This window comes from Mesoplodon densirostris, chromosome 4 (assembly GCF_025265405.1).
Source record: "Mesoplodon densirostris isolate mMesDen1 chromosome 4, mMesDen1 primary haplotype, whole genome shotgun sequence".
NCBI classification, from domain to species: domain Eukaryota; kingdom Metazoa; phylum Chordata; class Mammalia; order Artiodactyla; family Ziphiidae; genus Mesoplodon; species Mesoplodon densirostris.
The window spans coordinates 112,814,479-112,831,434 of record NC_082664.1 but is presented as its reverse complement, the minus strand read 5'-3'; the positions used below and the strand labels follow the sequence as shown (position 1 = coordinate 112,831,434).

General features: G+C 54.0%; 6 non-coding genes across 6 annotated transcripts; all 6 read left to right on the top strand.

Annotated features, from left to right (window-relative positions):
• Window positions 1–1,186: 1,186 nt before the first annotated feature.
• Window positions 1,187–1,279, top strand: LOC132489547 (small nucleolar RNA SNORD116). Its single transcript, XR_009531953.1, has one exon. It is a non-coding gene; the product is annotated as a small nucleolar RNA SNORD116 (small nucleolar RNA).
• A 2,684-nt stretch (window positions 1,280–3,963) lies between these two features.
• On the top strand, window positions 3,964–4,056 carry LOC132489546 (small nucleolar RNA SNORD116). Its single transcript, XR_009531952.1, has one exon. It is a non-coding gene; the product is annotated as a small nucleolar RNA SNORD116 (small nucleolar RNA).
• Window positions 4,057–6,740: 2,684 nt separating this feature from the next.
• Window positions 6,741–6,833, top strand: LOC132489545 (small nucleolar RNA SNORD116). The gene has a single exon (XR_009531951.1). It is a non-coding gene; the product is annotated as a small nucleolar RNA SNORD116 (small nucleolar RNA).
• A 2,682-nt stretch (window positions 6,834–9,515) lies between these two features.
• Window positions 9,516–9,608, top strand: LOC132489893 (small nucleolar RNA SNORD116). Its single transcript, XR_009532260.1, has one exon. It is a non-coding gene; the product is annotated as a small nucleolar RNA SNORD116 (small nucleolar RNA).
• A 2,684-nt stretch (window positions 9,609–12,292) lies between these two features.
• Window positions 12,293–12,385, top strand: LOC132489549 (small nucleolar RNA SNORD116). Its single transcript, XR_009531955.1, has one exon. It is a non-coding gene; the product is annotated as a small nucleolar RNA SNORD116 (small nucleolar RNA).
• Window positions 12,386–15,069: 2,684 nt separating this feature from the next.
• Window positions 15,070–15,162, top strand: LOC132489531 (small nucleolar RNA SNORD116). Its single transcript, XR_009531939.1, has one exon. It is a non-coding gene; the product is annotated as a small nucleolar RNA SNORD116 (small nucleolar RNA).
• The last annotated feature ends 1,794 nt before the right edge of the window (window positions 15,163–16,956 follow it).

Below are 16,956 nucleotides of genomic sequence, written 5' to 3'. Positions count from 1 at the left end.
AGCCTAGTTTCCGCAGTGGGGTTTGAACGTGGGTCTTGGTTACTGAAGCCCACCACTTCCTGTGGTGGGCATTCCCATGGGTCCTCGCAAAGTGATTTGGCATAGTTGGCAACAATTGGCAGTTGGGCCGAATTTCGTTAGCCCCTTGAGAGGTGCCGGGCTGCATCTTGCCTGTAGCCAGTCACAGGTCGGCCCGCCCATAGGAGGTTTCCTTGCTCCTAAAAATGATGGGAGTGGCTCCAAGTGCACATTACATATTCTACTAGGTTGCAGGATTACTGGGTCCATCTATATGTACACCCACGGTCGGAAAGCAGGTCTCGTCAGGTGTTTTTGCGTTGGTCAGAAGGCTTGGCTGTGGAAGATTGGAAGTCCGTGGCCTATTTCAAAACCCCCTGGGTTTCAAAGTTCACATTCTGTCTGTTGAAGCTTGAAGAGGTCTTTCTCCATTCAGTGGGGGGGTCCCAATCCAGGGCACTGTGTATAAACTCTGGTTTTATGGTTCGAGGTCTCAGGAGAGGGCCAGAGGGACACACAGGGAGCAAGATGCGGATTCAGAGGCACACAAAGAAGCCCACAAGCGCGTCCTCGTGTGCAGTAACAGTCACACACGCGCACATGCGTGAAAACAAAAATATACCCTCTCACGTACAGGCCAACGTACACGCCTTACTTCCTGCAGTCGTGCTGTCAGACAAACATTGAGTTCTCTCTAAAGGTAGACGTCCTTGGGAGGCAGGGTCCGAGCTCAAGCCCAGGTAAAAATTCTCATGAATCATGATCTCTGAGTACACCGGTCCAATTCTGAAGCCTGCCTGATTTATGTCCAGTTATCAGGTGCAGGTGCTGGACGAGGCTGGCCGTCGGCAAAGACAAGAAGAACTACGCGTTGGCTGATGACTGCAGGTGCTACAGAAAAGTGGAAACATGACGCGGGGGCATGATGCTACGCGTGGCTCTGGCTAACTCAGGAAGGTAGGCTTTCACCCACCCTAAGATGTGCCTTTGGATATGAGGTTTTCCTCAGACGGTCCCAGTGGCTGCAAGAGTGGATTGACTGTTGCTCTTTCTGAGTGGCCTGAGGGCTGTGGATCCCCCAGGGTTTTGGAGTACTCCGAGGTCATCTCTCCTCTTCAGACCCCCACGGCATGCCCGGTTGTGTTCTGCAGCATCCCAGCCTGTGCTTCGATCGATGATGACACCCTTCTATGCATTCCTTGGAAAATCTGAACAAAATGAGTGAGAACACTCTACCGTCTCCTCATCGAATCTGAGGTCCAGCACGTTTTGTCTCTCGGTGGTAGGGGAGAGTGAGGAGTGAGGGCCAGCGTCCCCTTCTGACCTACATGCAAACACACACCAGGCTTCCAGAATTCGAGGTGCTCCTATCTGGGGGTCCACTGTGTCTGCCCATAAGCTGGGTCATCTACGCATATTAGGTCCCGGCTGAAAGACCGTTGAGGGCATGCGAGGGGGAAGGCTCACCTGCTGGTCTTCAGAGTCGCAGTGCATGCTGGTGTAGGCCCAGTATGCTTGCAGCTTGGAAAGGTGTGCTTTGGCCAGGATCTCGTTTGTGCATGCAGCTTCGGGGGCTATTTCTGGAAGCCAAAATGAGGAAGCGTCCCTGGTTGGAGCCTGGAGCCTCAGGCCAGGCCTGTGTCCCTCCCTGTCATTTGTTTTGGCGCATTGAAGTTCTTTAGTGCCCGGTGGGGATGGAGCAGTGGGTGGGTGTGGGCTGGGGTTGGTCTTCAACGGAAGGGAGCTGATGGATTAGGGCTAGGTATTGCCCAGGTCGGCTACTCCACTGCAGATCCCGACAGAGTTTTGGCACTAAGTGGGTCATCGTGGAGTGGGTTTAGGACCGAGTGCTGCATTGAAGCCTGCGTGGTGGCTGCTGGCCTGCAGAAGATGGCAAGGCATCATGAGGACATGTCCTGTGCGATGTCGTGGGATGGGCTGTCATGATTGGGTTGCAGGAGCTGGCCACGTCTTCCCAAGAATGCGTCCTGTTCGTGATGTGCTGGCATCAGCTGCCCACGAAGGGGATGGCTTTGGCAGTACGTGAGGATGCGGTTACGTACTTAACCTGCGTAGAGTTGTGATCCCGTTGCCGGAGGAATGTCGCCCAAAGGGTGTCTTGCGGGACGCCGAGAAGTCAGACATGTTGAAGCGTCTGTGCCGCTCACCTTGGGGGTATTTGGGTTATGCGAACATGCCCTTTGGCCAATTTGTTTCCTTGTGTGGGAATGTGCAAAGCGAAAGTGTTTCTCCGAGAGGGCATGATGCGGCCAGCCCTTGTGGCACGCAGGAGTTTTGGATAGCTAGTGGTTTATCTGGAGCAGTCCGTTGGCGGAGCAGAGATGCGTTCAGTGTTCTGATGCCAGGTGCGCTGCCGTGGACAGCCACTGTGCCCTTTGAAGCTTGCAGGTCCCCTCACGAAGCAGAGTTCTTCCATTGGAATTCGGTCTGTGGTCCTCGGGGAGAGTTCCTTTGATCTCTGGGAGGTTCTCGTTAGTGTCACTCTGTCAGTGAAGAAGTGCCAGGATGCATGGGGTATGGTCAGTGTCATCAAAGCAGTCGTGTTTGCGGTCTGCCATCCCTGGTATACAGTGACCCCGTGTTTGAATGATGTCTGTGGCTTCCAGTAGGTTCGACTTACCCGGTGGGCAGGAGGAGGGCACGTAGGACAACACTGTCAAGAATTTGAGTGTTTCCTCCGGGTTCAGGGCCGCCAAACCTGGTGGCTGGATGCTGGCAACACGTGCCTGGGAAGCTAGCCTAGTTTCCGCAGTGGGGTTTGAACGTGGGTCTTGGTTACTGAAGCCCACCACTTCCTGTGGTGGGCATTCCCATGGGTCCTCGCAAAGTGATTTGGCATAGTTGGCAACAATTGGCAGTTGGGCCGAATTTCGTTAGCCCCTTGTGAGGTGCCGGGCTGCATCTTGCCTGTAGCCAGTCTCAGGTCCGCCCGCCCATAGGAGGTTTCCTTGCTCCTAAAAATGATGGGAGTGACCCCAAGTGCACATTACGTATTCTACTAGGTTGCAGGATTTCTGTGTCCATCTATATGTTACACCCACGGGCGGAAAGCAGGTCTCATCAGGTGTTTTTGCGTTGGTCAGAAGGCTTGGCTTTGGAAGATTGGAAGTCCGTGGCCTATTTCAAAACCCCCTGTGTTTCAAAGTTCACATTCAGTCTGTTGAAGCTTGAAGAGGTCTTTCTCCATTCAGTGGGGGGGTCCCAATCCAGGGCACTGTGTATAAACTCTGGCTTTTATGGTTCGAGGTCTCAGGAGAGGGCCACAGGGACACACAGGGAGCAAGATGCGGATTCAGAGGCACAAAAAGAAGCCCACAAGCGCGTCCTCGTGTGCAGTAACAGTCACACACGCGCACATGCGTGAAAACAAAAATATACCCTCTCACGTACAGGCCAACGTACACGCCTTACTTCCTGCAGTCGTGCTGTCAGACAAACATTGAGTTCTCTCTAAAGGTAGACGTCCTTGGGAGGCAGGGTCCGAGCTCAAGCCCAGGTAAAAATTCTCATGAATCATGATCTCTGAGTACACCGGTCCAATTCTGAAGGCTGCCTGATTTATGTCCAGTTCTCAGGTGCAGCTGCTGGACGAGGCTGGGCGTCGGCAAAGACAAGAAGACTTACACGTAGGCTGATGACTGCAGGTGCTAAGGAAAAGTGGAAAAATGACGCGGGGTCATGTTGCTACGCGTGGCTCTGGCTAACTCAGGAAGGTAGGCTTTCACTCACCCTAAGATGTGCCATTGGATATGAGGTTTTCCTCAGACGGTCCCAGTGGCTGCAAGAGTGGATTGACTGTTGCTCTCTCTGAGTGGCCTGAGGGCTGTGGATTCCCCAGGGTTTTGGAGTACTCCGAGGTCATCTCTCCTCTTCAGACCCCCACGGCATGCCCGGTTGTGTTCTGCAGCATCCCAGCCTGTGCTTCGATCGATGATGACACCCTTCTATGCATTCCTTGGAAAATCTGAACAAAATGAGTGAGAACACTCTACCGTCTCCTCATCGAATCTGAGGTCCAGCACGTTTTGTCTCTCGGTGGTAGGGGAGAGTGAGGAGTGAGGGCCAGCGTCCCCTTCTGACCTACATGCAAACACACACCAGGCTTCCAGAATTCGAGGTGCTCCTATCTGGGGGTCCACTGTGTCTGCCCATAAGCTGGGTCATCTACGCATATTAGGTCCCGGCTGAAAGACCGTTGAGGGCATGCGAGGGGGAAGGCTCACCTGCTGGTCTTCAGAGTCGCAGTGCATGCTGGTGTAGGCCCAGTATGCTTGCAGCTTGGCAAGGTGTGCTTTGGCCCGGATCACGTTTGTGCATGCATTTTCGGGGGCTATTTCTGGAAGCCAAAATGAGGAAGCGTCCCTGGTTGGAGTCTGGAGCCTCAGGCCAGGCCTGTGTCCCTCCCTGTCATTTGTTTTGGCGCGTTGAAGTTCTTTAGTGCCCGGTGGGGATGGAGCAGTGGGTGGGTGTGGTCTGGGGTTGGTCTACAACGGAAGGGAGCTGATGGATTAGGGCTAGGTATTGCCCAGGTCGGCTACTCCACTGCAGATCCCGACAGAGTTTTGGCACTAAGTGGGTCATCGTGGAGTGGGTTTAGGACCGAGTGCTGCATTGAAGCCTGCGTGGTGGCTGCTGGCCTGCAGAAGATGGCAAGGCATCATGAGGACATGTCCTGTGCGATGTCGTGGGATGGGCTGTCATGATTGGGTTGCAGGAGCTGGCCACGTCTTCCCAAGAATGCGTCCTGTTCGTGATGTGCTGGCATCAGCTGCCCACGAAGGGGATGGCTTTGGCAGTACATGAGGATGTGGTTACGTACTTAACCTGCCTAGAGTTGTTATCCCGTTGCCAGAGGAATGTCGCCCAAAGGGTGTCTTGCGGGACGCCGAGAAGTCAGACATGTTGAAACGTCTGTGCCGCTCACCTTGGGGGTATTTGGGTTATGCGAACATGCCCTTTGGCCAATTTGTTTCCTTGTGTGGGAATGTGCAAAGCGAAAGTGTTTCTCCGAGAGGGCATGATGCGGCCAGCCCTTGTGGCACGCAGGAGTTTTGGATAGCTAGTGGTTTATCTGGAGCAGTCCGTTGGCGGAGCAGAGATGCGTTCAGTGTTCTGATGCCAGGTGCGCTGCCGTGGACAGCCACTGTGCCCTTTGAAGCTTGCAGGTCCCCTCACGAAGCAGAGTTCTTCCATTGGAATTCGGTCTGTGGTCCTCGGGGAGAGTTCCTTTGATCTCTGGGAGGTTCTCGTTAGTGTCACTCTGTCAGTGAAGAAGTGCCAGGATGCATGGGGTATGGTCAGTGTCATCAAAGCAGTCGTGTTTGCGGTCTGCCATCCCTGGTATACAGTGACCCCGTGTTTGAATGATGTCTGTGGCTTCCAGTAGGTTCGACTTACCCGGTGGGCAGGAGGAGGGCACGTAGGACAACACTGTCAAGAATTTGAGTGTTTCCTCCGGGTTCAGGGCCGCCAAACCTGGTGGCTGGATGCTGGCAACACGTGCCTGGGAAGCTAGCCTAGTTTCCGCAGTGGGGTTTGAACGTGGGTCTTGGTTACTGAAGCCCACCACTTCCTGTGGTGGGCATTCCCATGGGTCCTCGCAAAGTGATTTGGCATAGTTGGCAACAATTGGCAGTTGGGCCGAATTTCGTTAGCCCCTTGTGAGGTGCCGGGCTGCATCTTGCCTGTAGCCAGTCTCAGGTCCGCCCGCCCATAGGAGGTTTCCTTGCTCCTAAAAATGATGGGAGTGACCCCAAGTGCACATTACGTATTCTACTAGGTTGCAGGATTTCTGTGTCCATCTATATGTTACACCCACGGGCGGAAAGCAGGTCTCATCAGGTGTTTTTGCGTTGGTCAGAAGGCTTGGCTTTGGAAGATTGGAAGTCCGTGGCCTATTTCAAAACCCCCTGTGTTTCAAAGTTCACATTCAGTCTGTTGAAGCTTGAAGAGGTCTTTCTCCATTCAGTGGGGGGGTCCCAATCCAGGGCACTGTGTATAAACTCTGGCTTTTATGGTTCGAGGTCTCAGGAGAGGGCCACAGGGACACACAGGGAGCAAGATGCGGATTCAGAGGCACACAAAGAAGCCCACAAGCGCGTCCTCGTGTGCAGTAACAGTCACACACGCGCACATGCGTGAAAACAAAAATATACCCTCTCACGTACAGGCCAACGTACACGCCTTACTTCCTGCAGTCGTGCTGTCAGACAAACATTGAGTTCTCTCTAAAGGTAGACGTCCTTGGGAGGCAGGGTCCGAGCTCAAGCCCAGGTAAAAATTCTCATGAATCATGATCTCTGAGTACACCGGTCCAATTCTGAAGGCTGCCTGATTTATGTCCAGTTCTCAGGTGCAGCTGCTGGACGAGGCTGGGCGTCGGCAAAGACAAGAAGACTTACACGTAGGCTGACGACTGCAGGTGCTAAGGAAAAGTGGAAAAATGACGCGGGGTCATGTTGCTACGCGTGGCTCTGGCTAACTCAGGAAGGTAGGCTTTCACTCACCCTAAGATGTGCCATTGGATATGAGGTTTTCCTCAGACGGTCCCAGTGGCTGCAAGAGTGGATTGACTGTTGCTCTCTCTGAGTGGCCTGAGGGCTGTGGATTCCCCAGGGTTTTGGAGTACTCCGAGGTCATCTCTCCTCTTCAGACCCCCACGGCATGCCCGGTTGTGTTCTGCAGCATCCCAGCCTGTGCTTCGATCGATGATGACACCCTTCTATGCATTCCTTGGAAAATCTGAACAAAATGAGTGAGAACACTCTACCGTCTCCTCATCGAATCTGAGGTCCAGCACGTTTTGTCTCTCGGTGGTAGGGGAGAGTGAGGAGTGAGGGCCAGCGTCCCCTTCTGACCTACATGCAAACACACACCAGGCTTCCAGAATTCGAGGTGCTCCTTTCTGGGGGTCCACTGTGTCTGCCCATAAGCTGGGTCATCTACGCATATTAGGTCCCGGCTGAAAGACCGTTGAGGGCATGCGAGGGGGAAGGCTCACCTGCTGGTCTTCAGAGTCGCAGTGCATGCTGGTGTAGGCCCAGTATGCTTGCAGCTTGGAAAGGTGTGCTTTGGCCCGGATCACGTTTGTGCATGCATTTTCGGGGGCTATTTCTGGAAGCCAAAATGAGGAAGCGTCCCTGGTTGGAGTCTGGAGCCTCAGGCCAGGCCTGTGTCCCTCCCTGTCATTTGTTTTGGCGCGTTGAAGTTCTTTAGTGCCCGGTGGGGATGGAGCAGTGGGTGGGTGTGGGCTGGGATTGGTCTTCAACGGAAGGGAGCTGATGGATTAGGGTTAGGTATTGCCCAGGTCGGCTACTCCACTGCAGATCCCGACAGAGTTTTGGCACTAAGTGGGTCATCGTGGAGTGGGGTTAGGACCGAGTGCTGCATTGAAGCCTGCATGGTGGCTGCTGGCCTGCAGAAGATGGCAAGGCATCATGAGGACATGTCCTGTGCGATGTCGTGGGATGGGCTGTCATGATTGGGTTGCAGGAGCTGGCCACGTCTTCCCAAGTATGCGTCCTGTTTGTGATGTGCTGGCATCAGCTGCCCACAAAGAGGATGGCTTTGGCAGTACATGAGGATGCGGTTACGTACTTAACCTGCGTAGAGTTGTGATCCCTTTGCCGGAGGAATGTCGCCCAAAGTGTGTCTTGCGGGACGCCGAGAAGTCAGACATGTTGAAGCGTCTGTGCCGCTCACCTTGGGGGTATTTGGGTTATGCGAACATGCCCTTTGGCCAGTTTGTTTCCTTGTGTGGGAATGTGCAAAGCGAAAGTGTTTCTCCGAGAGGGCATCATGCGGCCAGCCCTTGTGGCATGCAGGAGTTTTGGATAGCTAGTGGTTTATCTGGAGCAGTCCGTTGGTGGAGCAGAGATGCGTTCAGTGTTCTGATGCCAGGTGCGCTGCCGTGGAAAGCCACTGTGCCCTTTGAAGCTTGCAGGTCCCCTCAGGAAGCAGAGTTCTTCTATTGGAAATCGGTTTGTGGTCCTCGGGGAGAGTGCCTTTGATCTCTGGGAGGATTTCAGTAGTGTCACTCTGTCAGTGAAGAAGTGCCAGGATGCATGGGGTATGGTCAGTGTCATCAAAGCAGTCGTGTTTGCGGTCTGCCATCCCTGGTATAGAGTGACCCCGTGTTTGAATGATGTCTGTGGCTTCCAGTAGGTTCGACTTACCCGGTGGGCAGGAGGAGGGCACGTAGGACAACACTGTCAAGAATTTGAGTGTTTCCTCCGGGTTCAGGGCCGCCAAACCTGGTGGCTGGATGCTGGCAACACGTGCCTGGGAAGCTATCCTAGTTTCCGCAGTGGGGTTTGAACGTGGGTCTTGGTTACTGAAGCCCACCACTTCCTGTGGTGGGCATTCACATGGGTCCTCGCAAAGTGATTTGGCATAGTTGGCAACAATTGGCAGTTGGGCCGAATTTCGTTAGCCCCTTGAGAGGTGCCGGGCTGCATCTTGCCTGTAGCCAGTCACAGGTCGGCCCGCCCATAGGAGGTTTCCTTGCTCCTAAAAATGATGGGAGTGGCTCCAAGTGCACATTACATATTCTACTAGGTTGCAGGATTACTGGGTCCATCTATATGTACACCCACGGTCGGAAAGCAGGTCTCGTCAGGTGTTTTTGCGTTGGTCAGAAGGCTTGGCTGTGGAAGATTGGAAGTCCGTGGCCTATTTCAAAACCCCCTGGGTTTCAAAGTTCACATTCTGTCTGTTGAAGCTTGAAGAGGTCTTTCTCCATTCAGTGGGGGGGTCCCAATCCAGGGCACTGTGTATAAACTCTGGTTTTATGGTTCGAGGTCTCAGGAGAGGGCCAGAGGGACACACAGGGAGCAAGATGCGGATTCAGAGGCACACAAAGAAGCCCACAAGCGCGTCCTCGTGTGCAGTAACAGTCACACACGCGCACATGCGTGAAAACAAAAATATACCCTCTCACGTACAGGCCAACGTACACGCCTTACTTCCTGCAGTCGTGCTGTCAGACAAACATTGAGTTCTCTCTAAAGGTAGACGTCCTTGGGAGGCAGGGTCCGAGCTCAAGCCCAGGTAAAAATTCTCATGAATCATGATCTCTGAGTACACCGGTCCAATTCTGAAGCCTGCCTGATTTATGTCCAGTTATCAGGTGCAGGTGCTGGACGAGGCTGGCCGTCGGCAAAGACAAGAAGAACTACGTGTTGGCTGATGACTGCAGGTGCTACAGAAAAGTGGAAACATGACGCGGGGGCATGATGCTACGCGTGGCTCTGGCTAACTCAGGAAGGTAGGCTTTCACCCACCCTAAGATGTGCCTTTGGATATGAGGTTTTCCTCAGACGGTCCCAGTGGCTGCAAGAGTGGATTGACTGTTGCTCTTTCTGAGTGGCCTGAGGGCTGTGGATCCCCCAGGGTTTTGGAGTACTCCGAGGTCATCTCTCCTCTTCAGACCCCCACGGCATGCCCGGGTGTGCTCTGAAGCATCCCAGCCTGTGCTTGGATCGATGATGACACCCTTGTATGCATTCCTTGGAAAATCTGAACAAAATGAGTGAGAACACTCTACCGTCTCCTCATCGAATCTGAGGTCCAGCACGTTTCGTCTCTCGGGGGTAGGGGAGAGTGAGGAGTGAGGGCTAGCGTCCACTTCTGACCTGCATGCAAACACACACCAGGGTTCCAGAATTCGAGGTGCTCCTATCTGGGGGTCCACTGTGTCTGCCCATAAGCTGGGTCATCTACGCATATTAGGTCCCGGCTGAAAGACCGTTGAGGGCATGCGAGGGGGAAGGCTCACCTGCTGGTCTTCAGAGTCGCAGTGCATGCTGGTGTAGGCCCAGTATGCTTGCAGCTTGGAAAGGTGTGCTTTGGCCAGGATCTCGTTTGTGCATGCAGCTTCGGGGGCTATTTCTGGAAGCCAAAATGAGGAAGCGTCCCTGGTTGGAGCCTGGAGCCTCAGGCCAGGCCTGTGTCCCTCCCTGTCATTTGTTTTGGCGCATTGAAGTTCTTTAGTGCCCGGTGGGGATGGAGCAGTGGGTGGGTGTGGGCTGGGGTTGGTCTTCAACGGAAGGGAGCTGATGGATTAGGGCTAGGTATTGCCCAGGTCGGCTACTCCACTGCAGATCCCGACAGAGTTTTGGCACTAAGTGGGTCATCGTGGAGTGGGTTTAGGACCGAGTGCTGCATTGAAGCCTGCGTGGTGGCTGCTGGCGTGCAGAAGATGGCAAGGCATCATGAGGACATGTCCTGTGCGATGTCGTGGGATGGGCTGTCATGATTGGGTTGCAGGAGCTGGCCACGTCTTCCCAAGAATGCGTCCTGTTCGTGATGTGCTGGCATCAGCTGCCCACGAAGGGGATGGCTTTGGCAGTACGTGAGGATGCGGTTACGTACTTAACCTGCGTAGAGTTGTGATCCCGTTGCCGGAGGAATGTCGCCCAAAGGGTGTCTTGCGGGACGCCGAGAAGTCAGACATGTTGAAGCGTCTGTGCCGCTCACCTTGGGGGTATTTGGGTTATGCGAACATGCCCTTTGGCCAATTTGTTTCCTTGTGTGGGAATGTGCAAAGCGAAAGTGTTTCTCCGAGAGGGCATGATGCGGCCAGCCCTTGTGGCACGCAGGAGTTTTGGATAGCTAGTGGTTTATCTGGAGCAGTCCGTTGGCGGAGCAGAGATGCGTTCAGTGTTCTGATGCCAGGTGCGCTGCCGTGGACAGCCACTGTGCCCTTTGAAGCTTGCAGGTCCCCTCACGAAGCAGAGTTCTTCTATTGGAAATCGGTCTGTGGTCCTCGGGGAGAGTGCCTTTGATCTCTGGGAGGTTCTCGTTAGTGTCACTCTGTCAGTGAAGAAGTGCCAGGATGCATGGGGTATGGTCAGTGTCATCAAAGCAGTCGTGTTTGCGGTCTGCCATCCCTGGTATACAGTGACCCCGTGTTTGAATGATGTCTGTGGCTTCCAGTAGGTTCGACTTACCCGGTGGGCAGGAGGAGGGCACGTAGGACAACACTGTCAAGAATTTGAGTGTTTCCTCCGGTTTCAGGGCCGCCAAACCTGGTGGCTGGATGCTGGCAACACGTGCCTGGGAAGCTAGCCTAGTTTCCGCAGTGGGGTTTGAACGTGGGTCTTGGTTACTGAAGCCCACCACTTCCTGTGGTGGGCATTCCCATGGGTCCTCGCAAAGTGATTTGGCATAGTTGGCAACAATTGGCAGTTGGGCCGAATTTCGTTAGCCCCTTGAGAGGTGCCGGGCTGCATCTTGCCTGTAGCCAGTCTCAGGTCTGCCCGCCCATAGGAGGTTTCCTTGCTCCTAAAAATGATGGGAGTGACCCCAAGTGCACATTACATATTCTACTAGGTTGCAGGATTTCTGTGTCCATCTATATGTTACACCCACGGGTGGAAAGCAGGTCTCGTCAGGTGTTTTTGCATTGGTCAGAAGGCTTGGCTTTGGAAGATTGGAAGTCTGTGTCCTATTTCAAAACCCCCTGTGTTTCAAAGTTCACATTCAGTCTGTTGAAGCTTGAAGAGGTCTTTCTCCATTCAGTGGGGGGGTCCCAATCCAGGGCACTGTGTATAAACTCTGGCTTTTATGGTTCGAGGTCTCAGGAGAGGGCCAGAGGGACACACAGGGAGCAAGATGCGGATTCAGAGGCACACAAAGAAGCCCACAAGCGCGTCCTCGTGTGCAGTAACAGTCACACACGCGCACATGCGTGAAAACAAAAATATACCCTCTCACGTACAGGCCAACGTACACGCCTTACTTCCTGCAGTCGTGCTGTCAGACAAACATTGAGTTCTCTCTAAAGGTAGACGTCCTTGGGAGGCAGGGTCCGAGCTCAAGCCCAGGTAAAAATTCTCATGAATCATGATCTCTGAGTACACCGGTCCAATTCTGAAGGCTGCCTGATTTATGTCCAGTTCTCAGGTGCAGCTGCTGGACGAGGCTGGGCGTCGGCAAAGACAAGAAGACTTACACGTAGGCTGATGACTGCAGGTGCTAAGGAAAAGTGGAAAAATGACGCGGGGTCATGTTGCTACGCGTGGCTCTGGCTAACTCAGGAAGGTAGGCTTTCACTCACCCTAAGATGTGCCATTGGATATGAGGTTTTCCTCAGACGGTCCCAGTGGCTGCAAGAGTGGATTGACTGTTGCTCTCTCTGAGTGGCCTGAGGGCTGTGGATTCCCCAGGGTTTTGGAGTACTCCGAGGTCATCTCTCCTCTTCAGACCCCCACGGCATGCCCGGTTGTGTTCTGCAGCATCCCAGCCTGTGCTTCGATCGATGATGACACCCTTGTATGCATTCCTTGGAAAATCTGAACAAAATGAGTGAGAACACTCTACCGTCTCCTCATCAAATCTGAGGTCCAGCACGTTTCGTCTCTCGGGGGTAGGGGAGAGTGAGGAGTGAGGGCCAGCGTCCCCTTCTGACCTACATGCAAACACACACCAGGCTTCCAGAATTCGAGGTGCTCCTATCTGGGGGTCCACTGTGTCTGCCCATAAGCTGGGTCATCTACGCATATTAGGTCCCGGCTGAAAGACCGTTGAGGGCATGCGAGGGGGAAGGCTCACCTGCTGGTCTTCAGAGTCGGAGTGCATGCTGGTGTAGGCCCAGTATGCTTGCAGCTTGGCAAGGTGTGCTTTGGCCCGGATCACGTTTGTGCATGCATTTTCGGGGGCTATTTCTGGAAGCCAAAATGAGGAAGCGTCCCTGGTTGGAGCCTGGAGCCTCAGGCCAGGCCTGTGTCCCTCCCTGTCATTTGTTTTGGCGCGTTGAAGTTCTTTAGTGCCCGATGGGGATGGAGCAGTGGGTGGGTGTGGGCTGGGGTTGGTCTTCAACGGAAGGGAGCTGATGGATTAGGGCTAGGTATTGCCCAGGTCGGCTACTCCACTGCAGATCCCGACAGAGTTTTGGCACTAAGTGGGTCATCGTGGAGTGGGTTTAGGACCGAGTGCTGCATTGAAGCCTGCGTGGTGGCTGCTGGCCTGCAGAAGATGGCAAGGCATCATGAGGACATGTCCTGTGCGATGTCGTGGGATGGGCTGTCATGATTGGGTTGCAGGAGCTGGCCACGTCTTCCCAAGAATGCGTCCTGTTCGTGATGTGCTGGCATCAGCTGCCCACGAAGGGGATGGCTTTGGCAGTACATGAGGATGCGGTTACGTACTTAACCTGCGTAGAGTTGTGATCCCGTTGCCAGAGGAATGTCGCCCAAAGGGTGTCTTGCGGGACGCCGAGAAGTCAGACATGTTGAAGCGTCTGTGCCGCTCACCTTGGGGGTATTTGTGTTATGCGAACATGCCCTTTGGCCAATTTGTTTCCTTGTGTGGGAATGTGCAAAGCGAAAGTGTTTCTCCGAGAGGGCATGATGCGGCCAGCCCTTGTGGCACGCAGGAGTTTTGGATAGCTAGTGGTTTATCTGGAGCAGTCCGTTGGCGGAGCAGAGATGCGTTCAGTGTTCTGATGCCAGGTGCGCTGCCGTGGACAGCCACTGTGCCCTTTGAAGCTTGCAGGTCCCCTCACGAAGCACAGTTCTTCTATTGGAAATCGGTCTGTGGTCCTCGGGGAGAGTGCCTTTGATCTCTGGGAGGTTCTCGTTAGTGTCACTCTGTCAGTGAAGAAGTGCCAGGATGCATGGGGTATGGTCAGTGTCATCAAAGCAGTCGTGTTTGCGGTCTGCCATCCCTGGTATACAGTGACCCCGTGTTTGAATGATGTCTGTGGCTTCCAGTAGGTTCGACTTACCCGGTGGGCAGGAGGAGGGCACGTAGGACAACACTGTCAAGAATTTGAGTGTTTCCTCCGGGTTCAGGGCCGCCAAACCTGGTGGCTGGATGCTGGCAACACGTGCCTGGGAAGCTAGCCTAGTTTCCGCAGTGGGGTTTGAACGTGGGTCTTGGTTACTGAAGCCCACCACTTCCTGTGGTGGGCATTCCCATGGGTCCTCGCAAAGTGATTTGGCATAGTTGGCAACAATTGGCAGTTGGGCCGAATTTCGTTAGCCCCTTGAGAGGTGCCGGGCTGCATCTTGCCTGTAGCCAGTCTCAGGTCTGCCCGCCCATAGGAGGTTTCCTTGCTCCTAAAAATGATGGGAGTGACCCCAAGTGCACATTACGTATTCTACTAGGTTGCAGGATTTCTGTGTCCATCTATATGTTACACCCACGGGCGGAAAGCAGGTCTCATCAGGTGTTTTTGCGTTGGTCAGAAGGCTTGGCTTTGGAAGATTGGAAGTCCGTGGCCTATTTCAAAACCCCCTGTGTTTCAAAGTTCACATTCAGTCTGTTGAAGCTTGAAGAGGTCTTTCTCCATTCAGTGGGGGGGTCCCAATCCAGGGCACTGTGTATAAACTCTGGCTTTTATGGTTCGAGGTCTCAGGAGAGGGCCACAGGGACACACAGGGAGCAAGATGCGGATTCAGAGGCACACAAAGAAGCCCACAAGCGCGTCCTCGTGTGCAGTAACAGTCACACACGCGCACATGCGTGAAAACAAAAATATACCCTCTCACGTACAGGCCAACGTACATGCCTTACTTCCTGCAGTCGTGCTGTCAGACAAACATTGAGTTCTCTCTAAAGGTAGACGTCCTTGGGAGGCAGGGTCCGAGCTCAAGCCCAGGTAAAAATTCTCATGAATCATGATCTCTGAGTACACCGGTCCAATTCTGAAGGCTGCCTGATTTATGTCCAGTTCTCAGGTGCAGCTGCTGGACGAGGCTGGCCGTCGGCAAAGACAAGAAGACTTACACGTAGGCTGATGACTGCAGGTGCTAAGGAAAAGTGGAAACATGACGCGGGGTCATGTTGCTACGCGTGGCTCTGGCTAACTCAGGAAGGTAGGCTTTCACTCACCCTAAGATGTGCCATTGGATATGAGGTTTTCCTCAGACGGTCCCAGTGGCTGCAAGAGTGGATTGACTGTTGCTCTCTCTGAGTGGCCTGAGGGCTGTGGATTCCCCAGGGTTTTGGAGTACTCCAAGGTCATCTCTCCTCTTCAGACCCCCACGGCATGCCCGGTTGTGTTCTGCAGCATCCCAGCCTGTGCTTCGATCGATGATGACACCCTTGTATGCATTCCTTGGAAAATCTGAACAAAATGAGTGAGAACACTCTACCGTCTCCTCATCGAATCTGAGGTCCAGCACGTTTCGTCTCTCGGGGGTAGGGGAGAGTGAGGAGTGAGGGCCAGCGTCCCCTTCTGACCTACATGCAAACACACACCAGGCTTCCAGAATTCGAGGTGCTCCTATCTGGGGGTCCACTGTGTCTGCCCATAAGCTGGGTCATCTACGCATATTAGGTCCCGGCTGAAAGACCGTTGAGGGCATGCGAGGGGGAAGGCTCACCTGCTGGTCTTCAGAGTCGGAGTGCATGCTGGTGTAGGCCCAGTATGCTTGCAGCTTGGCAAGGTGTGCTTTGGCCCGGATCACGTTTGTGCATGCATTTTCGGGGGCTATTTCTGGAAGCCAAAATGAGGAAGCGTCCCTGGTTGGAGCCTGGAGCCTCAGGCCAGGCCTGTGTCCCTCCCTGTCATTTGTTTTGGCGCGTTGAAGTTCTTTAGTGCCCGATGGGGATGGAGCAGTGGGTGGGTGTGGGCTGGGGTTGGTCTTCAACGGAAGGGAGCTGATGGATTAGGGCTAGGTATTGCCCAGGTCGGCTACTCCACTGCAGATCCCGACAGAGTTTTGGCACTAAGTGGGTCATCGTGGAGTGGGTTTAGGACCGAGTGCTGCATTGAAGCCTGCGTGGTGGCTGCTGGCCTGCAGAAGATGGCAAGGCATCATGAGGACATGTCCTGTGCGATGTCGTGGGATGGGCTGTCATGATTGGGTTGCAGGAGCTGGCCACGTCTTCCCAAGAATGCGTCCTGTTCGTGATGTGCTGGCATCAGCTGCCCACGAAGGGGATGGCTTTGGCAGTACATGAGGATGCGGTTACGTACTTAACCTGCGTAGAGTTGTGATCCCGTTGCCAGAGGAATGTCGCCCAAAGGGTGTCTTGCGGGACGCCGAGAAGTCAGACATGTTGAAGCGTCTGTGCCGCTCACCTTGGGGGTATTTGGGTTATGCGAACATGCCCTTTGGCCAATTTGTTTCCTTGTGTGGGAATGTGCAAAGCGAAAGTGTTTCTCCGAGAGGGCATGATGCGGCCAGCCCTTGTGGCACGCAGGAGTTTTGGATAGCTAGTGGTTTATCTGGAGCAGTCCGTTGGCGGAGCAGAGATGCGTTCAGTGTTCTGATGCCAGGTGCGCTGCCGTGGACAGCCACTGTGCCCTTTGAAGCTTGCAGGTCCCCTCACGAAGCAGAGTTCTTCCATTGGAAATCGGTCTGTGGTCCTCGGGGAGAGTGCCTTTGATCTCTGGGAGGTTCTCGTTAGTGTCACTCTGTCAGTGAAGAAGTGCCAGGATGCATGGGGTATGGTCAGTGTCATCAAAGCAGTCGTGTTTGCGGTCTGCCATCCCTGGTATACAGTGACCCCGTGTTTGAATGATGTCTGTGGCTTCCAGTAGGTTCGACTTACCCGGTGGGCAGGAGGAGGGCACGTAGGACAACACTGTCAAGAATTTGAGTGTTTCCTCCGGGTTCAGGGCCGCCAAACCTGGTGGCTGGATGCTGGCAACACGTGCCTGGGAAGCTAGCCTAGTTTCCGCAGTGGGGTTTGAACGTGGGTCTTGGTTACTGAAGCCCACCACTTCCTGTGGTGGGCATTCCCATGGGTCCTCGCAAAGTGATTTGGCATAGTTGGCAACAATTGGCAGTTGGGCCGAATTTCGTTAGCCCCTTGAGAGGTGCCGGGCTGCATCTTGCCTGTAGCCAGTCTCAGGTCTGCCCGCCCATAGGAGGTTTCCTTGCTCCTAAAAATGATGGGAGTGACCCCAAGTGCACATTACGTATTCTACTAGGTTGCAGGATTTCTGTGTCCATCTATATGTTA